Genomic DNA, 16,740 nt, shown 5'->3' with positions numbered 1-16,740 from the left:
TTTGAGCAAAGGAAACCCATAACTCAGCTCCACTGTCAATGGTTACAGGTCCTGGGTTGAAAAACATGGGGCCTTAGGTGACCTGTTCTGGTCCCAACATCATCTGGGAAGAATGTGGTATTAGTGGAACAGCGGAAAGGTCACGTTTCTACACAGTTGACTTCTAATTGTTATGCCAATTTTTCATCCTGCCAGAGAAAGCCAGTCAAACTCGGCTCCTAAAATGAAACACTACCAAGAAAATAACAGCAATCGGTATGTTACTGGGTTTCCCTCCCACGGCTTAAGACTGTGATTTGGATAATCTGATACTTCTGACAGGAACATATTTTGTCATTAGTAAGAGGCTGCACTGTACCTGCTCACTAATCCAGGGAGGTTTTTCAAGTCTGGATTTTCCTTGGCAAAAGAGACCTTGGAAAATGACCAACCCGTTAATCCTATTGACTCTCAGAGTCCCCTCCACATGGCTTACTCCCCAACCCCCACCTCTCAGGCTGCTCGAAAAATAACTTTTGACTGTGGCCTTTAACAATATGATAATTTATTTAAAACAGATACAGTCCTGAAAGTGACCCACTTAAAATTATTAGAGATACTGTGTTTATTTTTGCTGTCCATAAAACAGAAAATGGTTTATGAATATGCAAACCGATCTGATGTAATTAGCATGATTGGCTCCTACCGCACTCCGTTTTATGTGGTTAGAAGAGTAGATGCAGAAACTAATGAGGTCATGTTAATATGCCTGTGAAGAGAGCTTCAGCTGTCAGAACAAGGAAGGCGAATGTCTGGGAGAATCTTCGCTTTGCCACAAAATCACCGAAAGTGGGCACGCATGCGGTGAGCCCCTGCCTGCGTGCTAGGGAACCAGCAGGTCCGGGAGCCACTTTGCCTCCTGCGTGTGAGGAGTCGAGACGAGAAATAAAAATCTATGTCCATCGGGAGCAATGATTAATGCGGTATTTAATTATCTAGAAAGTCCTCAACAAGTGCTAATAACCGAAACTGCTCCAGCAGTCAGCACATGCCACACGGTTCCATTAGACATGCTAACACCCTATCCCCTGGCCCTTCTTAATTAAAATAAGAGGCAACCATGTTAATTGTGCACCGACTGCCACTTGGGATTAATCTGCCCTGACCGTTGGGCCCCGCTAACCCAAGAAAGCAGGTTTCCCATTCTGGCACGAGGCCTGCACAAAAAACTCCCCCTCCCTTCCTAGCGCTGCCGCCCACCTGGGAAATGCGGGCCCCCGCTGGGGGAGGGGAAGGGGAGGGAGGCTGGTGAGGAGTGGGCGGGGCGGCGTGGTAATCGGACCGCTGGGAGGCATGTCACAGAAAGCTTCCCAGATATCGAACGGGACACGCCGATGGCCACTGAGCCTTTCCCCCTACGTCTCCTCTAAGCATAAACCACGAACTTGAAAACCTTATTTTCAGATTCTGCCAGCTCTGCTATAGTTCTAAAAATACACCTTGCCTCTTTGTACCCCTCCTGCCAACAGGCGCACACACTTTGCTACAGAAACAAAGAACATTTTGAGAGCTCCAATGTTAGAGGGGGAGGGAAGACACCAGTTAAAAGTGAAAATTGAGGTTTTGTGCCAATCAAAGACTCAGCCAAGTTCATGTAAAGGGATCTCATGGGAGAGACATTGAATTGGATCATTCTAAAGACACAAACCAGAAGAAAGGGAAATTGCTCTTCTTCGGCCTGCACCTGGCAGCAACCACGACTTCTGCCTTTGGCCTGTAACTAGTGGCCTCAGTAACAAGATCTCAAAGAGAAATTTTCTTGAGTGCCTACTCTGCACTTGGCACTTTTCTGGGTCTTACCAAGTAGGGATTTTTATCCCCATTGTACAGATGAGGAAACTGAGGCTTAGCAAGAGTAAATGACTTGTTATAACCCACGAGCAGGTAAATGGCAGAGGCAGTCTCTGAACCCGGGTCTGTCTTATTTAACAGTCCATGGCATTTTTTTCTAGAACATCTTAGGTTATGGGGCCAAAGGCAAAAGATAGGTGTGGGTCCCACCCTGAGATGCCTTAAGTTTGTCTTGCTTATTTATTTTATTTTTTCATTTTTATCCTCACCCAAGTCCATGCTTATTGATTTTAGAGAGCGGGGAAGGGAGGGAGAGAGAGAGTGAGGGAAATATCAATGTGAGAGAGAAACATTGATCAGTTGCCTCTCACATGCACCCCAAACAGGGGCTGAACACACAATCTATGTAGGTGCCCTGACTGGGAATCAAACCAGCCACCTTTTGGTTTATGAGATGACACTCAACCAACTGAGTCATACCGGCCAGGGCATGTTTGGCTTGTTTAAGCAAAAGACGACATTTAGCCAAAAATAGTTCTACAGCCTTGAAAACTGGTTGAATCTGACAGTGGGAAATGACAGCCGATCTCACCCACGTAACCCCAGGAAAGGAATTCACAGGGAAAGTGGAGACTGGGTCTCCCCCAGCCTGGAACCCCAACACTCTCCACCCTGCATCTTGAGCACAGGGAACTCACTTGGCACATCCCGGTCGTGTGGAGAACCTCCCCCTCCCCTGCCCCCCCCTTCTGCTGTGCTGCTCCCTCTGCTGGACTGCCCTCCCTGTGCACCCCACCCCACCCCATGTCTCCACCGAGCAACTGGCCTCATCCTCAGGGCCGAGCCTGCATTTCCCTCTCTCCATGGGACTACACTGAGACAGGCAAGCAGGGTGAGCCCACTTCTGTTTGTATACCATCGTTACACTAGGTTATAGCAGTTCATTCTTATGTTTATCTTCTTGGCTAGACTGTATGTTCTTCAATAGAAGGGACTTGAATGGGTGTCTAGAGCACTTAGCCAGCGCTCAGTACATCGAAGTGACTCCATAAATGTTCATTAAATGCATGAATAAGTGGATGAATAAAGGGCTAAGAAAACTTTTAAGCAGCACCATATTCTTCTCTTTAGCATTTCCACAGCTTTGATGCGGTCATTTCTTTCCCGTGGGCGCAGAGAGCCCCGTGCCTGGGCGGGGTGCGGTTCCCAACCAAGGACACAGAGGTGTGACTGCAGAGGGGTCAAAGGTCCCATCCCCACCCACAATCTCTCACCCTCAAAACTGCCTCATGTCTCAGTTTTCATTCTGATTTCCTGGCACCATGTATCTCCCTTTCATAAATATCGATCAAATACTTAGTTTTGATTTTGCTTCTAGCTAGGTGCTTCTTTGAGTAATAGCTAGCACCCACCTTCCTCTCCAGAGCAGGAGATCCACAAGGGAAGGTTTTATTATTATTTTTTCTTTAGACGCCATTGTACTTCTCATTCCTAGACCAGTGCCTGGCACAGAGTAGAGGCTCCATACGTATGTGCTGAGCCTCGGTCTTGCCATCTCTCACAGCCCTGCCGTTCTGTGACACTGTGACAGCCCCGCCTTTAGGGTCATTCCTGGGAAGGAACATTTTAAGTCTTCAGAAGGCCTAGGTTAAAATTGAAATCTATGACCCAAGCAAGAGCACAGTAACCCAAGAGCAAAGGGCAGCACAGAAGGCAGGCCAGCTCCCCCTGAGCAGGGCCTTGGCTAAGGCAAAGAGGCAGTGGCAGCTGGGAGTGCAGGTGAGTCAGAGAGGGACCCAGAGGAGGGACAAGGCCTAGGTGTGGCTTTCAGGGCCCAGACACAGGACTGTGGCACAACACAGACAGAGGAGGAGAGGGGTGAAGGCACCGTCTGCATTTCCTGGGGCTCCTGTAACAAAGCACTATGAACTGAGAGCCTGGAAACGACAGAAGGTTACTGTCTCACATTTCTGGAGGCCAGAGGACCCTCCCTTGCCTCTCCAGCTTCTGGTAGACCCATCATTCCCTGCACTGTGGAGGCCTAACTCCGGTCTCTGCCTCCGTCTTCCCGTGGCTGTCTTCCCTCCCTGTCTTTACACCACCCTCCCTCTGGGAGTTCTGTTTCCTCTCCTCTTCTTAGAAGGACACCTTATTCCACTGTGACCTCGTCTTAACTTCGTTACATCTGCAAAGGCCCTTTTTCCAAATAAGGCCACAGTTACAAGCACAAGTACCAGGGGTTAGGGTTTGAGCATATCTTTTTTTTTTTTTTTTTTTTTTTTGGTGGGAAACACAATTCAACCGTGAACAGGCATTAAAGCAGAGTCTTCACTCAGGAAACCTCCACTACTCTGCACAGGTCTCTGGGCAGAAATGGTGAATCAGACATAAATACTAAGTACAGAAGAGGGACATCCTCGGGGGGCACTCGGTGCTGTGAGGGCTCAAAGAAGGCAATGCCCCTGTGCAGCTGCAGGAACCTGGAGAAACCTCACAGAGGTGGTTGGGTTTAGGGTCGATGTTGGCAGTTCTGGGGAAAGCAAGGTGGCCATGGAGAGGGGACCAGCACAAGCAAACCGCACAGCTCAGAACGTGTGCCTGCTCGGTGGCAACTTCAGCTTTGTCAAAGCAGGGAGTAGGATAATTTAATTTGGTTTTAGAAAAACTCCCAGCCAACTTAGTAGGCCATCCAAGGTCCTGCCTCATCTGGTCTCTGTCTCACTTCCAGTGCAGTGTGTGGTCCTCTCTGTCCAGGGTCCTGGAGGCAGCAGAACTGCCAAGGCCATGCCACCAGGTACCTGCTGCCTAAGATCTCCTCACCTCGCCTCATTGTCAGGCAAATGCCTCCTTGCCTCTTACGGCTCCACTGTGATATCACAAGTTCGGTTTGCTGTGACTTGCTTTATCCTTGCAGAGCAGCATCAGCTCAGCTCACCACAGTCACAGCACAAGAGACACCTCACTGTCACCATCTGTCCCAGCCTATCTCCTCAACCAGACCAGGGCCTTCTGGAGCCTAGGACCTGGGTCTCACTCACTTCAGTGTCACCAGTAACCAATTCTGTGTCTTATCCATGGCTGGATTCAATAACCGTCACTACCCCCAGTGTCGAGGAAGGATTGGAGGCGATGAAACCAGAAGCAGGAAGACCCATTGAAGTGACTCTCGCAATAGGACTGGCAAGAAAAGTGGTAAGACTTGGAGTACCACTAAGGCAGTGTTGGGGCAGAAAGGGAAAGACAGACTCCCCCAAGCCTGGAAAGACAGACAGCATGACTTGGCCTCCCATACCTGGAACATTGCTGTCTCAAGTCCCAAGGACCCAGCGTGACCTGAGTTTGTCTGTCCTGGTTCTGGGCAGGAAGCCCAAAGGCTGAGCCCTGAGCGCAAGGCTGGCTGGGGCACTGCTGGAATTGGACACAACCCTGATTCAGAGAACCACCCTGAACCCAGGGCAGTTCTCTGCTGCCAGTGATAGGCCGCCTCTAAAAGTCTCCTCTACAGCCCGAGACCGGTGCTGCTACTGCCCTTCAGTTGGCCAAGAGCGACTCCCAGTGCCCAGGAACTAGCCCAGTCAGGCTCCCCTCGCAGGTTCCACTGAAGGGAGAAGTTGGAGCTGTGCTTGAACCTCTTGGTCATTAGTCCCATGAAGACAGCCAGGAGCCCAGCAAGCGCCTGGAAAGCAAGACTTCCCCATTTGATAAGACCCCAGCTAGAGCAGACTCGCACAAAAGCTATTGCCTCCTGCCTTCCCCCTCCTTTGGCATCTCTGACACCTTTCAGGCTGGCCCAACCTCCCCTGCCTTTTGGTGAATAAGAGCCTCCCACAAAGTATCGCTGTTTTACCTTCTGGAAAACAAGCCAGCTCTGCTGCATAGAGAATGCGAGGGAACTGGGCGTGGAAGGCTGGCTCTGCACAGGCTGCCGTAGGAGCCATTTCGGCACCGTTCCTACCGAGCATCAGGGAGTGGTCCAAGCCAAGCCCCCCAGTCGGAATGGGGAGACCCTGTGCTCAAACACACCTCGCAGATGTGGTGACTGCAGCGACCCAAAGGAAACAAGAGGGAGGGAAAGAGGTTAATGAGAATCCATCGCTTCATTCCGTAGTCATGCATTTGAACACAGTCACTCCTCCCACTAGGAAAACCCAGCTGGGGAAGGGAGTCATGGAATAAAATCGAAGGATTAGCCTGACAACTCCATTGTATGTTCTCTCTCTCTCTCTCTTTCTCTCTTGTGTTTTTCTCTTTCCCTTTTTTTCTCTCCCTTTTCCTCCTTCATTCCCTTCCCTCCTCTGTCTGACTCAATCATTCTCACATTCTGTGTTCATCAGCTTCCATTGTGGACTCCCCATTTTCTCTGTGTGCAAAGGTAGTCTGGTATCAATTGCAGGGTAGGCTTCAGACAAGAAGCCAAAAAAATTGAAATGGGCCTTTCCATTCTGAGCATGCCATGGAATCTGCCCTTTGTTCTCACTGTCTTGAGTGGGAGAGGAAAGACAATTGGAAGACAAGGCGAGGGAGGGGGAATGTCCTGCTCTCCATGGTCTCAAAAGCCAAAGAGAAGGCTCTGTTTGGCTGCACGGATATGAATACAAACCACCCACAGACATGGGACACACCCTTCAGTGGACGTTACCTAAGTGCTTACTATGTGCCGCTTGCCCTCACACCTGTACACCTTCCAGTTCACTTTCACACCTCGTTTCTTTTTATTCTCACAATGATTATCCTAACTTCACTTATTAAGAGTCTGGAGCCCAGAGAGGCCACCAAGCAGAGCCAGGCAAGAACCCAGGCCTCCTGACTCCCAGTCCAGGGCTTCTTCTCCTGTATCAGCCACAGAGCATTGGTCTTTTACCAAGTACCAAGTCCAACAGTTCCCAAAACCCAGCACATTTAACCAGGCTCTGTAATTCTGGGCAAAGTCATTGCCCTTTGAGAAGGCCAGAAAGAACCTAAATGACAGTGACTTTGTGTGTTGAGCAAAGGAAGAGCAGGGGACAGACTGAAATGACCCCTACTGAGCATGGCTGGAAGGTTCAGAAGGGGCAGGATCCAAATCCACAGTCAGCAAGGAGACTTAGTAACAGGCCACACTCAGCCCTCCTTAGGTACTTGAATTAGGGGCTCTCTTTTACATTTGGAGGAGTCAAGTCAGAAACAACAGAGAAGAATGGTGGTCACCAAGTGGGGAAGGGGGCTGGGAGAAGGACCAAGTGGGTGAAGGGGGTCAGATATATGGTAACAGAAGGAAACTGGACTTCGGGTGGTATCTATGCAATAGAGTATATAGATGTTGAATTATAATGTTGTACACCTGAAATTATATATTGTTATTAACCAATGTCACCCCCAAGAAATGTAATTCTTTAAAATAGACACAGCACAGAAATTGCTACCCTAAGTAGTGGGTGGTCAGCTTTTGCAAATCATTACTCTAAGCAGTCAAACTAAAGATATACTCACAAAGAAAAAGAAAACTGAAAACACCAGATAGTTCCATCTCCTTCAATGCTAAAATTTGTCCAAATGATTTAGATGAAGTTGTGGGTAGCAACTTGCCAAACAACCTAGAGTATTCTGAGAACATCCTTAACCTTTGAGGTTGACAACTGGCCAGATAGTTATGCCCTTTAATGTAACATTCCCCAGTGTCCTAATCAATGACATAGCTCTGAGCCTAATGATCCAGGAAGGCATCGCTGGCACTCTTAACCCATTCATTTCACAAATACTTACAGACGCTTCTTCTGTGCCAGGCCCTGGGCTGAGCACCAGGGGGTACAACGGAGGCCTAAGCAGACACAGTTCCTGCCCTCAACCTCTCAACTTACAGCAAAGTGAGGGATACAGACAATATGATTATAATGCAAAGCAGTCTGTTTTGCCATGGGAGATGAAGGATGCTATGAGAGCCCTTCATGGGGCCTCCCACAAACGTAGATGACCCAGGGAGGCTTCTTGGAGTGGTTGACTACTAGGCTGGGACCTAGAGGATAAATAGGAGTTAACCAAGTAGAATAGTCAAAGGATAGACAGGGGCTGAACGTGGGGGGAAGCAGGAAGGTTGAATTCCAAGCAGAGGAAGCAGCTTATACAGAGGACAGGAGTCCCGTGAAAGGACGAGACCCACGAGAAACTGAAAGCAGCTCGAACAGTTGCTAAATCGATTGCAAGAGGGAGAGAGGAGGTTTTTAAGGGAGATGAGGTTGGAGAGGCAGGTAGGGGCCAGACCATGAATAGCCTTATATACGATGTTCAGGCATATGAACTTGAATGTGAAGGCAGAGTCCTAACCAAGCCAGGATGCGTCTTTTGGAAGATACAGTTCAGCTTGGAATCTGTCCCCAAATGCCCCCTGGAGGCCCAATAAAAAAAATGTGCAGCGTGTTTGAAAAGCCCAAGCTGAATGGCCTCAATTGCAAAAATATTTGCATTCTTTGAGGATCAGTGCCCAGAGCGGGCACAGGTAGATGTGTGTCCCCTCACCGGGCTGCATTTCTCAGAGCAGAGTGCTAGTGGGACGAGGGGCTGTGGAGTCAAAGGCACCCAGGCTAGGAAGGCTGGCTTTGCAGCTCTCGGCTTCTCGACTATGGGAGGATTACCAAATGTCCCTGGGCCTCAGTTTCCTCATCTGCAAAATCAGGATGACAACACCTAGTACCTCTGGCCTTGCTGCAAGGATAAGTGAAATCATAAATATAAAATTATTAACACAGTGGCTGGCACATATGTACTCAACACATAATACTAATATTTTTAAAGCATGTGAGGCCTGGCTGGTGTAGCTCAGTGGATTGAGCACAGGCCTGTGAACCAAAGGATCGAGGTCTGATTCCCAGTCAGGGCACATGCCTGGGTTGCAAGCCAAGTCCCCCAGTGGGGGCCTCGTGAGAGGCAACCACACATTGATGCTTCTCTCCATCTCTCCTTCCCTTCCCCTCTAAAGATAAATAAGTAAAATCTTTTTTTTTTTAAAGCATATATTGTCTTGCCTTGGCCAGGTAGCTCAGTTGGTTGGAGCATCATTTCATATACCAAAAAGTTGCCAATTCGGTTTCAGTGCACATGCCTGGGTTGTGGCTTGTGGGTTTGATTCCCCAGTGGAGGTGTGTGCAGGATGTTTCTCTCTCTCCCTTCCCCTCTCTCTTGAATAAGAATAAAACGTAAGTGTGTACTGTCCTGAATGGTAGGTGCTAAATCTGGCCATGAGCCGATGAGATTTGATAAAGAAGCAGAGAGTCCAAAATGGTAGCTGCTGAAGCTGCTCTAATCCTGCCTCAGGTGCAAGCCCTCATTTCCCGTCTTAAATTGTGCATCAGAGTGACCTGCTAGTGAAATTCTCCATGCTCAGTGCTCAGTTTCTGAGTTCCTGGGAGAATCGCCTGGGACACAGAACCCTCACAGCACAGCAATCTGATGAGCACAGGTGTGTTCCGGGGCCCCCAGCCATGACTGCAGTTACAGAGAATGTGGCTTAATCTCAAAATGTGAGCCAAGGACTTCTGTGGGAGGGTGTGGGAAGGGGTGGGGCATGCTGCGTGTGTTAGTTCCTAGGGCTATTGTAGCAAATTACTACAAACTTCATGGCTTAAAATAATATATGCATTCTTGGTAGTTCTGGGGTCCAGAAGTCTGAAATCGAGGTGTCATCGGGACCACGCTCCCTCTGAGGGCTCCGGCAGGGAGTCCTCCCCTCCCTCTTCCAGCTTCTGTGGCGTTCACAGGAGGTCCTTGGCTGTGGCTGCAAACTTGCATCTCTGCCCTCATCTCCACATGGCCTTCTCCAACTACGTCTGCGTCTTCCCCTCTTCCATCCCTTACAAGGACACCTGTCACGGGCGGGGTTCAGGGCCCACCCGAATAATACACAGTGACATTCAGATCTCCTCTCAAGAGGCTTTAGCTTAATTACATCGGCAAAGACCCTTTTCCCCACTGTCCTATAAGACCCAATGTCCTATTCACAGGTTCCAGAGATTAGGACATGGACAGAAGTTTGGGGGAGCCAGTATTGAACCTATTATAGTGGATGTGAAGGGTGGGTCGCAACTCCCTGAGGTTTCTGGTCTCTGAGGGCAGCTTACCCAGAAGTGGACCCAAGGACTCACAGGCAGAGGCTGGGAAGAGAGCCCTGCCAATCTGTTGCTCTGCACTCCAGAGCTTCCCTTTGCCCACCCCTGTGGTGCCCATTTTTGGTTCCTCCTCTTGCACGAAGGGTCAAGTGACAGGATGCTCAGATATCCATTTCCCCAGAGGCCCTGCCTGTTCCCCCCTGACATTGCATCATTTCAAGAAGCCATTCGAAGGCAGGTAGCTTTACTTCACCAAAGTCATTCTCCCTTAGAAGGGCAGACAAGGGTCTCATTACTTGTGGGGGTGAGAAAGATAGAGACAAGGAAATATTAATTCAAGCCCAAGGTTCATTCTTTCTTTTTTATGTACAAATTATGCGACATAATTGTTTTACAATGATTAATATTATTTCAGGGGCCTAACAAACACCATTTACAATGCAAATCTCCAGGCTGCAGAAAGGTACCTGCAATCAGGAAGGAAGGGAGGGATGGCTGCTGGGAAGGAGTGAAGCTGAGAGGGCGCCAGTGGGAAGTCACGTGGCTCGCCTTTGAACGCAGCGTCCAAAAGCACGTGCGCCCGCAATGGCTTCTCCCTTTCCCCTCCCAGCAAAGGCTCCGGGAAGACCTTCCAGATCTGCTGAGCCTGCCCTGAGATGAATATGGCAGTGTCTCCGCGTCCACCACACCCCCGCTCAGGCTTCTTTCAAAGGTCAGCTGCTTTCACTCCTAACCAAGAGAAAGGCACATGACTAGGTGGTGGGAAGATGGGAAATTGGAAACTGACAACATGGGGAAATGTGTCAAAAGTACCCATCTGTTCTAATCCATCCCATCATTAATAACCTCTCCTCCCCCATCAAGAAAGAAAAAGCAGGAGGCCTCCCACCGTGCGTATCCCCCATCTCCCGGTGCCTTCTCAGAAGCTCGGATGATCTCATGCTTCGATGTCGGTTGGTTCCTTAAACGTGTGATCGGCACACACTGTACCACACGCCCAGCCTCGGTCCTGTCCTCCCTGGCGCTGCTCTCCAGTGAGAGCCCCCCACGGCTCAACGCCAGAGGGCCCTCGGGATGCGGCTGCTCTCCCTCCTTCCGCTTCCCCACGCAGAGGCGCCCCTAACACAGGATGAAAAATCACCTGGTTCTGCCTCCGCTCCAACAGCGCGAAACGCATCCCAGAGAAATATCCTCCGTCACCCTGGAATCCGATTTCTTTTTACAGCTTTACTCCCGTCGCTTCCAATGTCCTGTATTATAAATGTATAAATTCAATAAGTGTGAAATTTTCCAGAGAGAGAGAGAAAAAAAAAACCAGTGGAGTATGGCATATACGTTGCTGAATCGTTAATTTGTCTGAGCAACAATATCGCGGCAACGTTGCAACTGGTTTCCTTAGTAACCTGTTAAAGTATACAGGAAAACATTTTGGGGTAATAAAATGTTCCCATTTGAATAAACTTTCGCATGAGGTAAGGAAGTGAAATTCTAAAAATAACAGATTAAGCAATTGATTAACTTAGTCGCTCCGTGAAACTTTAAAGTATAGAAATATTGTACCTGCTGGAATTGGGTTTGACTGTGCTGGTCAGTTAAATTTCAAAGAATCACTTGGAAATCCTTTCCAGTTTGACACTCCGCAATGTATAGCAACGGTTCATGTGGGCACTGTGACATGAAGACACTTTACTCTTAAGGGCCCAATAATCCCAAATAGGTTACTTCCTTCATGCCGGCTTGTGGCAGCCCAGATTTCCAGATAATAATTTTCGGGGGCAATGGTTTTCAAAGCTGGGCATCGGAACCCCCTGGGTGGCCTGTGAAAACGAAGACTGTGGAGCTCCTCTCCCAGCGTTTCTCACGCAGCAGGGCCGGGGTGGGGCCTGAGAATGTGCATTTCAGAAAAGTTCCCAGGTGGTGCTAATACCTCTGGTTCAGGGACAACACTTTGAGAACCGTGTCGGGGGGGGGGGGACCAACCTTTTGGCGTCTCTGGGCCACACCAGCAAAAGAAGAGGTGCCTTGGCCACACACTAAATACACTGTGACATGTAACCATCAAAGACTCTCATAATGTTTTCTGTAAATTGATGATTTGGGCTTGGGCCTCATTCACAGCCATCCTGGGCCACATGTGGCCTGTGGGCTGCAGGTTGGACACCCCTCTGGGGAGAACTAAACATGATCACTTTGGCCCCATGTACCTGGAAAACAAAAAGGTGATTTTCGTATCACCCTAAAGCAAACTGAATCCTAAAGCAATACCATGGTCAGAGCCGCTCTTTCTTATACATCGTCTAGACAAATCTTAGGGGATGGGCCATCCTCCCGGAAGACAGAGAAGTGTGAGTGGGTCCCGAGGGTTCAGACTGTTGGAGGGTAGTCAGAGGGTTCAGACTGTTGGAGGGTAGTCAAGAGGCCGGGCTCCTGCTGGGATCGGGTTAACCTGCCAGGTGGGGATCAGGGACCCCCTCTGTAATCACCTCCTTCCCCAGGGCTCCACAGGCAGCCAGACCTGGAGCAGAAACTCCCTCAAGTTTGGTCAGATGTGCTTCCGTTCCTGAGTTAAGGCGTAGTCAGTGGGTACCTTGGTTTTGTTATGGATTTTACTAAACGTATTCATGAAGTCACTGGTGACAGGAAAACACTTAAATCGCAGTCCTTGCCCTTTTGCTCTTGATGTGATTATCCAGGTCTCCACGTAGTCAGTCAACGTACAAAATAGAAAGTGCCCTGGGCTGGAGTCTGGACATCTTGCTTCTGGTTTTGAATTTCCTCCCACTCGCCACTGACCTGGGGCTCTCCTCACTCTCCCGGAGAGTCAGACCAGTGTTGTGTGTGAGAACGCTTTCCAGCTGTAGTGATGCAAGAGTCAACCTTGATCCTGTGCTTGTTGTTTTGTTTTGTTTGTTTTTTCTCTCTTTCTGTACCAAATCTATTTCAGTTTGGGGTTAAGGAAATTCCCAAATTGCTGCTCTGTATCTTGCAGAGGATCGCTTCCCACAGCTAATTTCTCAACTTCAGGCTCCCTCCTCCAGAAGCATGCTGTGTCCATATTTCATTTAATTGCCTATTGGCACACACCCGACTCCAAATATTTGTGCAGTTCTCGGGAAAGCCTCATTCAGCTAAGTACCTGATCGCATCAACCTGGTCTGTGGTTCCGACATCTCAGAATATCCAAGCGAGGAAATATGCAAATGCCAAAGTCACCCAGAGAGAATTCATCAGGGGAGACAGTCATTGGAGGCAGGGAGAGAGGCTCAGATGAATGATATTATCGCTCGCTGGAGACTAGGGAAATCTGGGTGGGGGAAGGGAAGAGGTGGAGGATCTGAAAACTGGAAATGCTCACACCTTTCAGCCCAGGATGCTGTTTCTTCAGAGAAGGGCCGAGCAGGTCAGCTGAGTCACAAATATGCTAGGCTATCTACGGAAGCACTGGCAGGGAGGCAGGGCTTGCCTTAGAAGCTGGCAGCAAAGGGTACGTTCTTACAGAGACTGCCCTCCGTCTCTGTGCCAGTAAATTCAGCACTCCTGCTTGCTGACAAACCCCTGCCACTAGCATCGCTCCTCAGTGTCTGGTGAAACTGCAAAATGGTGGGGACAGTGCCCAGCAACAGAAGAGGCATGCAAAATTATGTAAACACAGGCTCTCAAACACATGAAAAAGAAGATGGGAAAATATGCCAATGTTGTTTTGCCTTTGGGCAGTGAGATCCTTGAAAAGTTTGCACCCTACTTTATATTTTTCATCGCTTTCCAAATGTTCAACAATTAATAAGCACTGCTTTAAAGGTTTTGTTCTTTTTAAAAAATGTTTTAAGTTTTGTTGTTTTTTTTTTTAATCTTTGAAGGTAAGCCACTGTTTTCAACAAGCTCCTGGTAAAATGCAAATAAATCTTCTTAGGGACTGAAAAGGCACTGTCCATTGATATAGTTCTGCACTGTTTAGTTTGTCGTCTCCACGACTCTCATCCTAGAAAGCAGGACCAGGGGTCAGGAGTCGTGTTTCATTCATCTGTGCACCCTGTGAACTTGTGACAGATCCAGGCACAAGACAGGAATCACACTGTGTGTTGAACTTGTAAACAGAACAGAAGAGACATCAGACCTCTGAGGAAATGGAACCCTAAATGACTTTTGAAAGAAGAAGGCCGTTGGAACAAAGTCCCAGGGGACGATGTGCTTCAGGAGTCCCAGGGGAGGAGAAACAAAACAAAAACAGCATGAAGGTCTTAAGTACTGGCCTGGGGAGAGGACCTGAGTGAAAACAGGGTAAGGCGGGAGCCACCAAGGCCTATGCCCCCTCGCTGCAGTCTCTCCACCAGCCAGCCCTTGTCTTGGGGCACAGTAGTTCAATGGCATTAGAAATTCTCCAATGAGCTCTGGTTTCAAAGTGACCCCAGAACCAAAACGGAAGTTAACTAAATGAAGGAAAAGATGTGAAGCTCCTTCAGCGTTGGCTGAGTCTGCCCCACCCGGCCTGAGGACGCAGGGCTGAGTGCTGAAGACGGCTCGGGAAAGTGTCGGGAGCTTCAGAGTTTGAGCAGGAGCCCGCAGCTAGACTCTGGAATGCAAGGAAGAATCAGGGGGCACAGCCAGGAAATGGGAGGCACAGAGTCGTAGAAGGACTCTGACAAAAACACGGTGACATGATGTAGTCGGAGTAACTGCCACCACACATGTCCCTGAAGGAAGTGACTTATGTCAAGTAAATGAAAAAAGACTTCCCTGATTTTCTCATTTGGGACAAGCTGCTCACACATATGATTATACCTACTCACTTAATAAATATTTATTGAGTGCCGGCCATGTGTTAGGAGCTGGAACTTGGTAGTGAGGAAAGCAACATTCCCTGCTCTCATGGAAAACATAGGCTGGAAGAAACACGGACTGTCTGCAATAGTTCAACGGCTGCAGCCTGCAGACCAGAGACTGCAGCCCACAGCAGGGAAGCGACGGGAGCCAGAGCACTCGGCTGGTGCCCGTCCAGTTCATTTTTCACACCCGGAGGCTGTATGCCCCACGTCATCTCAGGGCTTCCTCTTCCTGCCTGCAACGCTCTCACCCTACTCCATTGATGAAAAGTCTGCTTCTCCTCTAAGGCTTGTTAAAATGCCACCCAGTCTCTAGGAAGCTTTTTCTAGGCTTTCCTTTGAGTTGCCATTGCCTGCCCTTTTTATCTCTGTTACAGCATTTGTCACAGTCTGTCTTGAACTTCTATCCTTCCCATCCCCTCGATTTTGGGCCCCCTGATGGCAGACGGCCTCCCATTCGACACAATGTCCTCAGCTCCTGGCCCAACTGGAAGAATAACATTGGAAGTCTGGACACCACTGCTCAGTGGTCTATATACACTGTCCCACGTAATCTTCACCAAACTCTCCAAGGTGGAATTACTTTGCTTGATTTAAAGATGAGGAAACAGAGGCTCAGAGAGGTTAAAGAACAGGCTCAAAGTCACAAAGCCGAGTGGAGAAGCTGAGATTCGGCCAGTTCCCTCTTGCTCCAGAGTCCATGCTGTCCCCATTGTATACTGTGCTGCAAGGTCTGTAAGTCCCACGAGGTCAAGGCTGCAGAGCACTGTCCTGTCCATAGCACCTGACACGGCGTCTAACACTGTGGAATTCCACCTGTCACACAGACCGACCCCGAGGTGGGGTGGGAGGGTGACACATGAGTGCGAGCTTCAGGCGGCAGGAACCATTGGGGGTCATCATGGAAGCTGCCTGCCAGCAGAGGGCACGGTCTAGAGATGCTCGCAGGTGCCACTTGAACAATTCCGCCATTATAGCAACATTATGGGCAGAAATCAGAGTGAACATACAGTAGCCTTACAACAAAAAGACGAAACAAAACAGACCACGTGAGCCCTAATATGACAATGGCATAATTCCCTAGAAGTGAAGTATAAAGCAGAGCTATGTAGGATGAAGCCAGCTTGAAGCTGGGAAAACGGTGCTGTGGCCGAAATCCGGGCACGGGCAGGGACTGCCGGCAACAGAGCACCGGGAGACTCCCTTAGGAGGAGGCTGGCACACAGTGCAGGGCCGAGTGGGGCTGCTAAGGGAGTCTCACTGGTTTAGACATTCATTCAGTGCACTCCCTAATTCCTGAGCCAGGTCTCCCAGGGGACTGGTTTTCCTTGTCAGCTCCAATCCCCAGCCCCAGCCCCCACTCCCTGCCTTTGCCTCAAACACCAGATCTAAGCTTTCAGAAGCTCCCGAGTAAACTGGGGGAGACTCAGTGGCTCCACATTTTCATCTCTTTCCTCCAACTCCAGCCAAGAAATGACATGTCTCTGGGAAATGGATAAAAACACTGGGATTTTTCCCCTACTGGGTCAGCTCCACATTTCTTCAGTATTTACAAAGGTGGGGGCAGGGACTCCCCCTTCTTGTACCCACTTACTTTTATCGCATGCTGAGAACTAGGTAACCCACAAATTCCTCTGTGCTTTGCTTTACAAGGAGCTCAGATCTACATTCAGTATTTGCGTCTCACCCCAGGTTACAAGTTCCTTACAGGTGACTGAGGGGTGCATGTCTCCTTCTCCTACAGGGTGGTAGGCAAAGGGACTCACCAAAGATTTCTGGACATGAAATGTCCTGGCCCAATGCCCCCACCTCCACCTCAAGACCCTCAACCTTGCTTTTATTTTTTTTAAAGCTGTGTCTTATGAATATGTGTTTTTATTGTGACCTACCTCGAATCCTTTTCGTAGGTAGGCAGGGAATAAATGAATAGATAAACAAATAAGTGAATAATGGACTCCCTTCTGCCTGGGGTCCTTTGTCATCTCTGTTTCTAGAAAAGCCTCTCTTAGGGA

The 16,740-nt window shown here is 49.0% G+C and overlaps 1 long non-coding RNA gene across 1 annotated transcript in view; it reads right to left on the bottom strand.

Moving 5' to 3' along the window:
* Positions 1-11,074: 11,074 nt before the first annotated feature.
* Positions 11,075-16,740, bottom strand: part of LOC119052490 (uncharacterized) — a 31,449-nt gene continuing 25,783 nt past the window's right edge. The window contains exon 3 of the long non-coding RNA XR_005083117.2: positions 11,075-11,158. This is a non-coding gene — a long non-coding RNA (uncharacterized LOC119052490). The remainder of the gene's footprint in view (positions 11,159-16,740) is intronic.

The sequence above is a fragment of the Artibeus jamaicensis genome, unplaced genomic scaffold (genome assembly GCF_021234435.1).
Source record: "Artibeus jamaicensis isolate MK-2021 breed Jamaican fruit bat unplaced genomic scaffold, CSHL_Jam_final scaffold_847, whole genome shotgun sequence".
NCBI lineage: Eukaryota > Metazoa > Chordata > Mammalia > Chiroptera > Phyllostomidae > Artibeus > Artibeus jamaicensis.
Note: the sequence above shows the minus strand (reverse complement) of the source record. Positions and strands in the feature narration are given on the sequence as shown.